Source organism: Gorilla gorilla, chromosome 19 (assembly GCF_029281585.2).
Source record: "Gorilla gorilla gorilla isolate KB3781 chromosome 19, NHGRI_mGorGor1-v2.1_pri, whole genome shotgun sequence".
Classification (NCBI taxonomy): domain Eukaryota; kingdom Metazoa; phylum Chordata; class Mammalia; order Primates; family Hominidae; genus Gorilla; species Gorilla gorilla.
Window position 1 is genome coordinate 8,004,979 of NC_073243.2, and position 16,213 is coordinate 8,021,191.

A 16,213-nucleotide genomic window follows, 5' to 3' on the forward strand; every position below is an offset into this window, starting at 1 on the left:
ACACTGCTATTGGTATGAACACAGAAATATCTACACCGCTATCTGCATGAACATGGAAACATCTACACTGCTATCTGTATGAACATGGAAATATATACATCGCTATCTGTAAGAACATGGAAATATCTACACCGCTATCTGTATGAACATGCAAATATCTACACAGTTTTCTGTATGAAATTGAAATTATCTACAACACTATCTCTATAAACATGGAAATAACTACACTGCTATCTGTATAAACATGGAAATATCTCCACCGGATCTCTATGAACATGGAAATATCTACACCGGCTTTTGTATGAACATGGAAATATCTACACCGCCATCTCTATGAACATGGAAATATCTACACCGCCATTTGTACGAACATGGAAATATCTACACCGCCATCCGTATGAACATGGATATATCTACACCGGCATCTGGATGAACATGGAAATATCTACACCGCTATCTGCATGAACATGGAAATATCTACAGAGCTATCTGCATATACATGGAAATATCTACACAGATTTCTCTATAAATATGGAAATAACTACAGCGCTATCTCTATAAACTTCGAAATATCTACACCGCCATCTGTATGAACATGGAAATATCTACACTGCCATCTGTACGAACATGGACATATGTACACCGCCATCTGTATTAAGATGGAAATATCTACACCGCAATCAGTATAAACATGGAAATATCTGCACATCTGAATAAACATAGAAATATCCGCACCGCTATCTGTACAAACATGGAAATATCTACACCGCTATCTGCATAAACATGGAAATATCCACACCGCTATCTGTGTAAACATGGAAATGTCTACACCGCTACCTGTGTAAACATGGAAATATCTACACCGCCATCTGTGTAAACATGAAAATATCTACACCGCCATCTCTATAAACATGGAAATATCTACACTGCCATCTGTATGAACATGGAAATATCTACACCGCCATCTCTATAAATGTGGAAATATCTACACCGCTATCTGTATGAACTTGGAAATATCTACACTGCTCTCTGTATAAAATTGAAATGATCTACTCCACTATCTCTATAAACATGGAAATATCTACACTGCTATCTGTATAAACATGGAAATATCTACACCGCTATCTGTATAAACATGGAAATATCTTCACCGCTATCTGTATAAACATGGAAGTATCTACAACGCCGCCTCTATAAACTTGGAAATAACTACACGACTATCTCTGTAAACATGGAAATATCTAGACCGCCATCTCTATAAACATGGAAATATCTACACCACCAACTACATAAACATGAAAATATCTATACCGCTATCTGCATAAACATGGAAATATCTACACCGCCATCTCTATGAACATGGAAATATCTACACCGCCATCTGTTCGAACTTGGAAATATCTATACCGCCATTTGTATGAACATGTAAATATCTACACCGCCATCTGTATGAACATGGAAATATCTACACTGCTAACAGTATGAACATGGAAATATCTACACCGCTATTTGTATGAACATGGAAATATCTACACCGCTATCTGTACGGACATGGAAATATCTACACCGCTATCTGTATGAACATGCAAATATCTACACAGCTATCTGTATATCAATGGAAATATCTACACAGCTATCTCTATAAACATGGAAATAACTACACTGCTATCTGTATAAACATGGAAATATCTACACCGCCACCTGTATGAACATGGAAATATCTACACTGCCATCCGTACGAACATGGAAATACCTATACCGCCATGTGTATGAACATGTAAATAACTACACCGCCATCTGTATGAACATGGAAATATCTACACCGCTAACTGTATGAACATGGAAATATCTACACCGCTATCTATATGAACATGGAAATATCTACACCTTTATCTGTATGAACATGGAAATATCTACAACGCTATCTGCATGAAAACGGAAATATCCACACCGCTGTCTTTTTAAACACGTAAATAGCTACACCGCCATTTGTGTAAACATGAAAATATCTACACCGCCATCTCTATAAACATGGAAATATCTAAACCGCCATCTGTATGAACATGGAAATATCTACACCGCCATCTCTATAAACGTGGAAATATCTACACCGCTATCTGTATGAATTTGGAAATATCTACAATGCTATCTGTATAAAATAGGAATTATCTACACCACTATCTCTATAAACATGGAAATATCTACACTGCTATCTGTATAAACATGGAAATATCTACACCACCAACTACATAAACATGGAAATATCTATACCGCTATCTGCATAAACATGGAAATATCTACACCGCCATCTCTATGAACATGGAAATATCTACACCGCCATCTGTACGAACTTGGAAATAGCTATACCGCCATTTGTATGAACATGTAAATATCTACACCGCCATCTGTATGAACATGGAAATATCTACACGGCTAACTGTATGAACATGGAAATATCTACACCGCTATCTGTATGAACATGGAAATATCTACACCGTTATCTGTATGAACATGGAAATATCTACACCGCTATCTGCATGAACATGGAAATATCTACACCGCTATCTGTATTAACATGGAAATATCTACACCGCTATCTGCATGAACATGTAAATATCTACACCGCTATTGGTATGAACATAGAAATATCTACACCGCTATCAGCATGAACATGGAAACATCTACACCGCTATCTGTATGAACATGGAAATATCTACATCGCTATGTGTATGAACATGGAAATATCTACACAGCTATCTGTATGAATATGCAAATATCTACACAGTTATCTGAATGAAATTGAAATTATCTACACCACTATCTCTATAAACATGGAAATAACTACACTGCTATCTGTATAAATATGGAAATATCTACACCGCCATCTCTATGAACATGGAAATATCTACACCGCCATTTGTATGAACATGGAAATATCTACACCGCTATCTGTATGAACATGGAAATATCTACACCGCTATCTGTATGAACATGGAAATATCTACACCGCTATCTGTATGAACATGGAAATATCTACACCGCTATCTGCATGAACATGGAAATATCCACACCGCTATCTGTATGAACATGCAAATATCTACACAGCTATCTGTATATCAATGGAAATATCTACACTGCTATCTCTATAAACATGGAAATAACTACGCTGCTATCTGTATAAAAACGGAAATATCTACACCGCCATCTCTATGAACATGGTAATATCTACACCGCTATTTGTATGAACATGGATATATCTACACCGCCATCTCTATGAACAGGGAAATATCTACACCGCCATCTCTATGAACATGGAAATATCTACACCGCCATCTGTACGAACATGGAAATATCTTCACCGCCATCTGTATGAACATGTAAATATCTACACGGCCATCTGTATGAACATGGAAATATCTACACCGCTAACTGTATGAAAATGGAAATATCTACACCGCTATCTGTATGAACATAGAAATATCTACACCGTTATCTGTATGAACATGGAAATATCTACACCGCTATCTGTATGAAGATGCAAATATCTACAACGCTATCTGTATGAACACGCAAATATCTACACAGCTATCTGTATATCAATGGAAATATCTACACTGCTATCTCTATAAACATGGAAATAACTACACTGCTATCTGTATAAACATGGAAATATCTACACCGCCACTTGTATGAACATGGAAATAACTACACTGCCATCCGTACGAACATGGAAATATCTACACCGCCTTCTGTATGAACATGGAAATATCTACACCGCTATCTGTATGATCATGCAAATATCTACACAGGTATCTGTATATCAATGGAAATATCTACAATGCTATCTCTATAAACATGGAAATAACTACACTGCTATCTGTATAAGCATGGAAATATCTACACCGCCATCTCTATGAACATGGAAATACCTACACCGCCATTTGTATGAACATGGACATAACTACACCGCCATCTCTATGAACATGGAAATATCTACACCGCCATTTGTATGAACATGGAAATATATACACCGCCATCTGTATGAACATGGAAATATCTTCACCGCCATCTGTATGAGCATGGATATATCTACTCCGGCATCTGGATGAACATGGAAATATCTACACCGCCATCTGCATGAACATGGAAATATCTACACAGCTATCTGCATATACATGGAAATAACTACACAGATTTCTCTATAAATATGGAAATAACTACAGCGCTATCTCTATAAACTTCGAAATGTCTACACCGTCATCTGTATGAACAGGGAAATATCTACACCGCCATCTGTACGAACATGGACATATCTACACCGCCATCTGTATTAAGATGGAAATATCTACAGCGCTATCTGTATAAACATGGAAATATCTGTCCAACTATCTGTATAAACATGAAATATCCGCACCGCTATCAGTATAAACATGGAAATATCTACACCGCTATATGCATAAACATGGAAATATCCACACCGCTATCTTTCTAAACACGGAAATATCCACACCGCCATCTGTGTAAACATGAAAATATCTACACCGCCATCTGTTTAAACATGAAAATATGTACACCGCCATCTCTATGAACATGGAAATATCTACACCGCCATCTGTACGAACATGGAAATATCTACGCAGCCATCTCTATGAACACGTAAATATCTACACCGCCATCTGTATGAGCATGGAAATATCTACACCGCTAACTGTATGAACATGGAAATATCTACACCGCTATCTGTATGAACATGGAAATATCTACACCGCTATCTGTATGAACATGGAAATATCTACACCGTTATCTGTATGAACATGGAAATATCTACACCGCCATTTGAATGAACATGGAAATATCTACACCGCCATCTCTATGAACATGGAAATATCTCTATCGCCATTTGTATGAACATGGAAATATCTACACCGCTATCTGTATGAACATGCAAATATCTACACAGCTTTCTGTATATCAATGGAAATATCCTCACAGCTATCTCTATAAACATGGAAATAACTACACTGCTATCTGTATAAACATGGAAATATCTACACCGCCACCTGCATGAACATGGAAATATCTACACTACCATCCGTACGAACATGGAAATATCTATACCGCCATGTGTATGAACATGGAAATATCTACACCGCCATCTGTATGAACATGGAAATATCTACACCGCTGACTGTATGAACATGGAAATATCTACACCGCTATCTGTATGAACATGGAAATATCTACACCGTTATCTGTATGAACATGGAAATATCTACACCGCTATCTGTATGAAAATGGAAATATCCACACCGCTATCTTTGTAAACACAGAAATATCTACACCGCCATCTGTGTAAACATGAAAATATCTACACCGCCATCTCTATAAACATGGAAATATCTACACAGCCATCTGTATGAACATCGAAATATCTACACCGCCATCTCTATAAACGTGGAAATATCTACACCGCTATCTGTATGAATTTGGAAATATCTACAATGCTATCTGTATAAAATTGGAATTATCTACACCACTATCTCTATAAACATGGAAATATCTACACTGCTATCTGTATAAACATGGAAATATCTACACCGCTATCTGTATAAACATGGAAATATCTTCAGCGCTATCTGTATAAACATGGAAATATCTACAATGCTGTCTCTATAAACTTGGAAATAACTACACCACTATCTCTTTAAACATGTAAATATCTAGACTGCCATCTCTATAAACATGGAAATATCTACACCACCATCTGTATAAACATGGAAATATCTATACCGCTACCTGCATAAACATGGAAATATCTACACCGCCATCTCTATGAACATGGAAATATCTACACCGCCATCTGTACAAACATGGAAATATCCACACCGCCATTTGTATGAACATGGAAACATCTACACCGCCATCTATATGAACATGGAAATATCTATACCGCTATCTGCATAAACATGGAAATATCTACACCGCCATCTGTACGAACATGGAAATATCTACACCGCCGTCTGTACGAACTTGGAAATATCTACACCGCCATATGTATGAACATGGAAATATCTACACCGCTAACTGTATGAACATGGAAATAACTACACCGCTATCTGTATGAACATGGAAATGTCTACACCGTTATCTGTATGAACATGGAAATATCTACACCACTATCTGTATGAACATGGAAATATCTACACCGCCATCCGTACGAACATGGAAATATCTACACCGCCATCTGTTTGAACATGGAAATATCTACACGGCCATGTGTATGAACATGGAAATTTCTACACCGCTAACTGTATGGACATGGAAATATCTACACCGCTATTGGTATGAACATAGAAATATCTACACTGCTATCTGCATGAACATGGAAACATCTACACTGCTATCTGTATGAACATGGAAATATCTACATCGCTATCTGTATGAACATGGAAATATCTACACCGCTATCTGTATGAACATGCAAATATCTACACAGCTATCTGTATGAAATTGAAATTATCTACACCACTATCTCTATAAACATGGAAATAACTACACTGCTATCTGTATAAACATGGAAATATCTACACCGCCATCTCTATGAACATGGAAATATCTACACCGCCATTTGTACGAACATGGAAATATCTACACTGCCATCTGTATGAACATGGATATATCTTCACCGCCATCTGTATGAACATGGATATATCTACACCGGCATCTGTATGAACATGGAAATATCTACACGGCTATCTGCATGAACATGGAAATATCTACAGAGCTATCTGCATATACATGGAAATATCTACACAGATTTCCCTATAAATATGGAAATAACTACAGCGCTATCTCTATAAACTTCGAAATATCTACACCGCCATCTGTATGAACATGGAAATTTCTACACTGCCATCTGTACGAACATGGACATATGTACACCAGCATGTGTATTAAGATGGAAATATCTACACCGCTATCTGTATAAACAGGGAAATATCTGCACATCCGTATAAACATGGAAATATCCGCACCGCTATCTGTATAAACATGGAAATATCTACACCGCTATCTGCATAAACATGGAAATATCCACACCGCTATCTGTGTAAACATGGAAATGTCTACACCGCTACCTGGGTAAACATGGAAATATCTACACCGCCATCTGTGTAAACATGAAAATATCTACACCGCCATCTCTATAAACATGGAAATATCTACACCGCCATCTGTATGAAAATGGAAATATCTACACCGCCATCTCTATAATCGTGGAAATATCTTCACCGCTATCTGTATGAACTTGGAAATATCTCCACTGCTCTCTGTATAAAATTGAAATTATCTACTCCACTATCTCTATAAACATGGAAATATCTACACTGCTATCTGTATAAACATGGAAATATCTACACTGCTATCTGTATCAACATGGAAATATCTTCACCGCTATCTGTATAAACATGGAAGTATCTACAACGCTGTCTGTATAAACTTGGAAATAACTACACGACTATCTCTGTAAACATGGAAATATCTACACCACCAACTACATAAACATGGAAATATCTATACCACTATCTGCATAAACATGGAAATATCTACACGGCCATCTCTATGAACATGGAAATATCTACACCGCCATCTGTACGAACTTGGAAATATCTATACCGCCATTTGTATGAACATGTAAATATCTACACCGCCATCTGTATGAACATGGAAATATCTACACGGCTAACTGTATGAACATGGAAATATCTACACCGCTATCTGTATGAACATGGAAATATCTACACCGTTATCTGTATGAACATGGAAATATCTACACCGCTATCTGCATGAACATGGAAATATCTACACCGCTATCTGTATTAAGATAGAAATATCTACACCGCTATCTGCATGAACATGGAAATATCTACATCGCTATCTGTATGAACATGGAAATATCTACACCGCTATCTGTATGAACATGCAAATATCTACACAGTTATCTGTATGAAATTGAAATTATCTACACCACTATCTCTATAAACATGGAAATAACTACACTGCTATCTGTATAAATATGGAAAAATCTACACCGCCATCTCTATGAACATGGAAATATCTACACCGCCATTTGTATGAACATGGAAATATCTACACCGCTATCTGTATGAACATGGAAATATCTACACCGCTATCTGTATGAACATGGAAATATCTACACCGCTATCTGTATGAACATGGAAATATCTACACCGCTATCTGCATGAACATGGAAATATCCACACCGCTATCTGTATGAACATGCAAATATCTACACAGCTATCTGTATATCAATGGAAATATCTACACTGCTATCTCTATAAACATGGAAATAACTACGCTGCTATCTGTATAAAAATGGAAATATCTACACCGCCATCTCTATGAACATGGTAATATCTACACCGCTATTTGTATGAACATGGATATATCTACACCGCCATCTCTATGAACAGGGAAATATCTACACTGCCATCTCTATGAACATGGAAATATCTACACCGCCATCTGTACGAACATGGAAATATCTTCACCGCCATCTGTATGAACATGTAAATATCTACACGGCCATCTGTATGAACATGGAAATATCTACACCGCTAACTGTATGAAAATGGAAATATCTACACCGCTATCTGTATGAACATAGAAATATCTACACCGTTATATGTATGAACATGGAAATATCTACACCGCTATCTGTATGAAGATGCAAATATCTACAACGCTATCTGTATGAACACGCAAATATCTACACAGCTATCTGTATATCAATGGAAATATCTACACTGCTATCTCTATAAACATGGAAATAACTACACTGCTATCTGTATAAGCATGGAAATATCTACACCGCCATCTCTATGAACATGGAAATACCTACACCGCCATTTGTATGAACATGGACATATCTACACCGCCATCTCTATGAACATGGAAATATCTACACCGCCATTTGTATGAACATGGAAATATATACACCGCCATCTGTATGAACATGGAAATATCTTCACCGCCATCTGTATGAGCATGGATATATCTACACCGGCATCTGGATGAACATGGAAATATCTACACCGCCATCTGCATGAACATGGAAATATCTACACAGCTATCTGCATATACATGGAAATAACTACACAGATTTCTCTATAAATATGGAAATAACTACAGCGCTATCTCTATAAACTTCGAAATGTCTACACCGTCATCTGTATGAACATGGAAATATCTACACCGCCATCTGTACGAACATGGACATATCTACACCGCCATCTGTATTAAGATTGAAATATCTACAGCGCTATCTGTATAAACATGGAAATATCTGTCCAACTATCTGTATAAACATGGAAATATCCGCACCGCTATCAGTATAAACATGGAAATATCTACACCGCTATATGCATAAACATGGAAATATCCACACCGCTATCTTTCTAAACACGGAAATATCTACACCGCCATCCGTGTAAACATGAAAATATCTACACCGCCATCTGTATAAACATGGAAATATCTACACCACCATCTATATGAACATGGAAATATCTACACCGCCATCTGTACGAACATGGACATATCTACACCGCCATCTTTATTAAGATGGAAATATCTACACCGCTATCTGTATAAACATGGAAATATCTGCCCAACTATCTGTATAAACATGGAAATATGCGCACCGCTATCTGTATAAACATGGAAATATCTACACTGCTATCTGCATAAACATGGAAATATCCTCACCGCCATCTGTGTCAACATGGAAATGTCTACACCGCTATCTGTGTAAACATGGAAATATCTACACTGCCATCTGTGTAAGCATGAAAATATCTACACCGCCATCCTTATAAACATGGAAATATCTACACCGCCATTTGTATGAACATGGAAATATATACACCGCCATCTGTATGAACATGGAAATATCTTCACCGCCATCTGTATGAGCATGGATATATCTACACCGGCATCTGGATGAACATGGAAATATCTACACCGCCATCTGCATGAACATGGAAATATCTACACAGCTATCTGCATATACATGGAAATAACTACACAGATTTCTCTATAAATATGGAAATAACTACAGCGCTATCTCTATAAACTTCGAAATGTCTACACCGTCATCTGTATGAACATGGAAATATCTACACCGCCATCTGTACGAACATGGACATATCTACACCGCCATCTGTATTAAGATTGAAATATCTACAGCGCTATCTGTATAAACATGGAAATATCTGTCCAACTATCTGTATAAACATGGAAATATCCGCACCGCTATCAGTATAAACATGGAAATATCTACACCGCTATATGCATAAACATGGAAATATCCACACCGCTATCTTTCTAAACACGGAAATATCTACACCGCCATCTGTGTAAACATGAAAATATCTACACCGCCATCTGTTTAAACATGGAAATATCTACACCGCCATCTATATGAACATGGAAATATCTACACCGCCATCTGTACGAACATGGACATATATACACCGCCATCTTTATTAAGATGGAAATATCTACACCGCTATCTGTATAAACATGGAAATATCTGCCCAACTATCTGTATAAACATGGAAATATGCGCACCGCTATCTGTATAAACATGGAAATATCTACACTGCTATCTGCATAAACATGGAAATATCCTCACCGCCATCTGTGTCAACATGGAAATGTCTACACCGCTATCTGTGTAAACATGGAAATATCTACACTGCCATCTGTGTAAGCATGAAAATATCTACACTGCCATCCTTATAAACATGGAAATATCTACACTGCCATCTGTATGAACGTGGAAATATCTACACCGCCATCTCTATAAACGTGGAAATGTCTACACCGCTATCTGTATGAACTTGGAAATATCTACACTGCTCTCTGTATAAAATTGAAATTATCTACACCACTATCTCTATAAACGTGGAAATATCTTCACTGCTATCTGTATAAACATGGAAATATCTACACCGCTATCTGTACAAACATGGAAATATCTTCACCGCTATCTGTATAAACATGGAAATATCTACAACGCTGTCTCTAAAACTTGGAAATAACTACACCACTATCTCTGTAAACATGGAAATATCTAGACCGCCATCTCTATAAACATGGAAATATCTACACCACCATCTGTATAAACATCGAAATATCTATACCGCTATCTGCATAAACATGGAAATATCTACACCGCCATCTCTAAGAACATGGAAATAGCTACACCGCCATCTGTACGAACATGAAAATATCTATACCGCCAGCTGTATGAACATGTAAATATCTACACCGCCATCTGTATGAACATGGAAATATCTACACCGCTCACTGTATGAACATGGAAATATCTACACCTCTATGTGTATGAACATGGAAATATCTACACCATTATCTGTATGAACATGGAAATATCTACACCGCTATCTGTACGAACATGGAAATATCTACATCGATATCTGTACGAACATGGAAATATGTACACCGCTATCTGTATGAACATGCAAATATCTACAAAGCTATCTGTATATCAATGGAAATACCTACACTGCTATCTCTATAAAAATGGAAATAACTACACTGCTATCTGTATAAACAGGGAAATATCTACACCACCACCTGTATCTACATGGAAATATCTACCCTGCCATCCGTACGAACATGGAAATATCTACACCGCTATCTGTATGAACATGGAAATATCTACACCGACATCTGTATGAACATGGAAATATCTACACCGCTATCTGAATGAACATGCAAATATCTACACAGCTCTCTGTATATCAATGGAAATATCTCCACTGCTATCTCTATAAACATGGAAATAACTACACTGCTATCTGTATAAACAGGGAAATATCTACACCGCCACCTGTATGAACATGGAAATATCTACACCGCCATATCTATGAACATGGAAATATCTACACCGCCATTTGTATGAACATGGAAACATCTACACCGCCATCTCTATGAACATGTAAATGTCTACACAGCTATCTGAATATACATGGAAATATCTACTCAGATTTCTCTATAAATATGGAAATAACTACAGTGCTATCTCTATAAACTTCGAAATATCTACACCACCATCTGTATGAACATGGAAATATCTACACCGCCATCTGTATAAACATGGAAATATCTACACCGCCATCTGTATGAACATGTAAATAACTTCACCGCCATCCGTATGAACATGGAAATATCTACACCGCTATCTGTATGAACATGGAAATATCTACACCGCTATCTGTATGAACATGGAAACATCTACACCGCTATCTGTATAAACAGGGAAATATCTACACAGCAATCTGTATAAACATGGAAATATCCACACCCCTATCTGTATAAACATGGAAATATCTACACCGCTATCTGTATAAACATGGAAATATCCGCACTGCTATCTGTATAAACATGGAAATATCTACACCGCTATCTGTATAAACATGGAAATATCCACACGGCTATCTGTCTAAACATTGAAGTATCTTCACCGCTATCTGTATAAACATGGAAATAACTACACCGCTATCTCTATAAACATGGAAATATCTACACCGCTATCTGTATAAACATGGAAATATCTACACCGCAGTCTCTATAAACTTGGAAATAACTACACCACTATCTCTATAAACATCGAAATATCTAGACCGCCAACTCTATAAACATGTAAATATCTACACCGCTATCTGTAAAAACATGGAAATATCTACACCGCAATCTGTGTTAACATGGAAATATCTACACCGCTTTCTGAATAAACATGGAAATATCTACACCGCCATCTCTATAAACATGGAAATATCTACACTGTCATCTGAATAAACATGGAAATATCTACACCACCATCTCTATAAACATGGAAATATCTACACCTCCATCTGTATAAACATGGAAATATCTACACCGCCATCTTTATAAACCTGGAAATATCTACACCGCCATCTGTATGAACATGTAAATAACTTCACCGCCCTCTGTATGAACATGGAAATATCTACACCGCTATCTGTATGAATATGGAAACATCTACAGATCTATCTGCATATACATGGAAATATCTACACCGCTATCTCCATAATGATGGAAATAACTACACCGCTATCTCTATAAACATGGAAATATCTGCATCGCCATCTGTATGAACATGGAAACATCTGCACCGCCATGTGTATAAACATGGAAATATCTACACCGCCATCTGTATTAAGATGGAAATATCTACACCGCTATCTGTATGAACATGGAAATATCTACACAGGTATCTGTATATCAATGGAAATATCTACACTGCTATCTCTATAAATATGGAAATAACTACACCGCTATCTGTATAAACATGGAAATATCTACACCGCCATCTCTATGATCATGGAAATAAATACACCGCCATTTGTATGAACAAGGAAATACCTACACCGCCATCTGTATGAACATGGAAATATCTTCACCACCATCTGTATCAACATAGATATATCTACACCGCCATTAGGATGAACATGGACATATCTACACCGCTATCTGTATGAACAAGGTAATATCTCCACAGCTATCTGCATATACATGGAAATATCTACACTGCTATCTCTATAAAGTTGGAAATAACTACACCACTATCTCTATAAACATGGAAATATCTACATCGCCATCTGTATGAACAAGGAAATATCTCCACAGCTATCTGCATATACATGGAAATATCTACACTGCTATCTCTATAAAGTTGGAAATAACTACACCACTATCTCTATAAACATGGAAATATCTACATGGCCATCTGTATGAACATGGAAATATCTGCACCGCCATCTGTATCAACATGGAAATATCTACACCGCTATCTGTATTACGATGGAAATATCTACACCGCTATCTGTATAAACATGGAAATATCTACACCTCCATCTGTATAAACATGGAAATATCTATACCGCCATCTCTATAAACAAGGAAATATCTACACCGCTATCTGTATGAACATGGAAGCGTCTACAAAGCTATCTGCATATACATGGAAATATCTACACCGCTATCTCCATAATCATGGAAATAACTACACCGCTATCTCTATAAACATGGAAATATCTACACCGCCATCTGTATGAACATAGAAATATCTACACTGCCATCTCTATGAAGGTGGAATAATTTACACCGCTATCGGTATGCACATGGAAATATCTAAACCGCTATCTGTATGAACATGGAAATATCTGCACCGCTATCTGTATGAACATGGAAATATCTACACCGGTATCTGTATGAACATGGAAATATCTACACCGTTATCTGTATGAACATGGAAATATCTACACCGCTATCTGTATAAACAGGGAAATATCTACACCGCTATCTGTATGAACATGGAAATATCAACACCGCTATCTGCATAAACATGGAAATATCTACACCGCTTTCTGAATAAACAGGGAAATATCTACACCGCCATCTGTATAAACATGGACATATCTACACTGTCATCTGAAAAAACATGGAAATATCTACACCGCCATCTCTATAAACATGGAAAAATCTACACCTCCATCTGTATAAACATGGAAATATCTACACCGCCATCTCTATAAACATGGAAATATCTACACCGCCATCTGTAGGAACATGTAAATAACTTTACCGCCATCTGTATGAACATGGAAATAACAACACCGCTATCTGTATGAACATGGAAACATCTACAGAGCTATCTGCATATACATGGAAATATCCACACCGCTATCTCCATAATGATGGAAATAACAACACCGATATCTCTATAAACATGGAAATATCTTCATCGCCATCTGTATGAACATGGAAATATCTGCTCCGCCATCTGTATGAACATGGAAATATCTACACCGCCATCTTTATTAAGATGGAAATATCTACACCAATATCTGTATAAACATGGAAAATCTACACTGCTATCTGTATAAACATGGAAATATCTCAACCGCCATCTGTACAAACATGGAAATATCTACACCGCTATCTGTATCAACATGGAAATATCTACAACGCTATCTCTATGAACTTAGAAATATCTACACTTCTATCTGTATAAACATGGAAATATCTTGACCGCCATCTCAATAAACATGGAAATATCTACACCACCATCTGTATAAACATGGAAATATCTATACCGCTATCTGCATAAACATGGAAATATGTACACCGCCATCTCTATTAACATGGAAATATCTACACAGCTATCTGTATATCAATGGAAATATCTACACTGCTATCTCTATAAACACGGAAATAACTACACTACTATCTGTATAAACATGGAAATAAATACACCGCCACCTGAATGAACATGGAAATATCTACACTGCCATCTGTACGAACATGGAAATATCTACACCGCCATCTGTATGAACATGTAAATATCTACACCGCCGTCTGTATGAACATGGAAATATCTACACCACTAACTGTGTGAACATGGAAATAGCTACACCGCTATCTGTCTGAACATGGAAATATCTACACCGCTATCTGTATGAACATGGAAATATCTACACCGCCATCTGTATGAACATGGATATATCTTCACCGCCATCTGTATGAACATGGATATATCTACACTGGCATCTGGATGAACATGGAAATATCTACAAAGCTATCTGCATGAACATGGAAATATCTACACAGCTATGTGCATATACATGGAAATATCTACACAGATTTCTCTCTAAATATGGAAATAACTACAGCGCTATCTCTATAAACTTCGAAATATCTACACCGCCATTTATATGAACATGGAAATATCTACACCGCCATCTGTACGAAGATGGACATATGTACACCAACATCTGTATTAACATGGAAATATCTACACCGCTAACTGTATAAACATGGAAATATCTGCCCATCTGTATAAACATGGAAATATCCGCACCGCTATCTGTATAAACATGGAAATATCTACACCGCTATCTGTGTAAACATGGAAATGTCTACACCGCTACCTGTGTAAACATGGAAATATCTACACCGCCATCTGTGTAAACATAAAAATATCTACACCGCCATCTCTATAAACATGGAAATATCTACACCGCCATCTGTATGAACATGGAAATATCTACACCACTATCTGTATGAACATGGAAATATCTACACC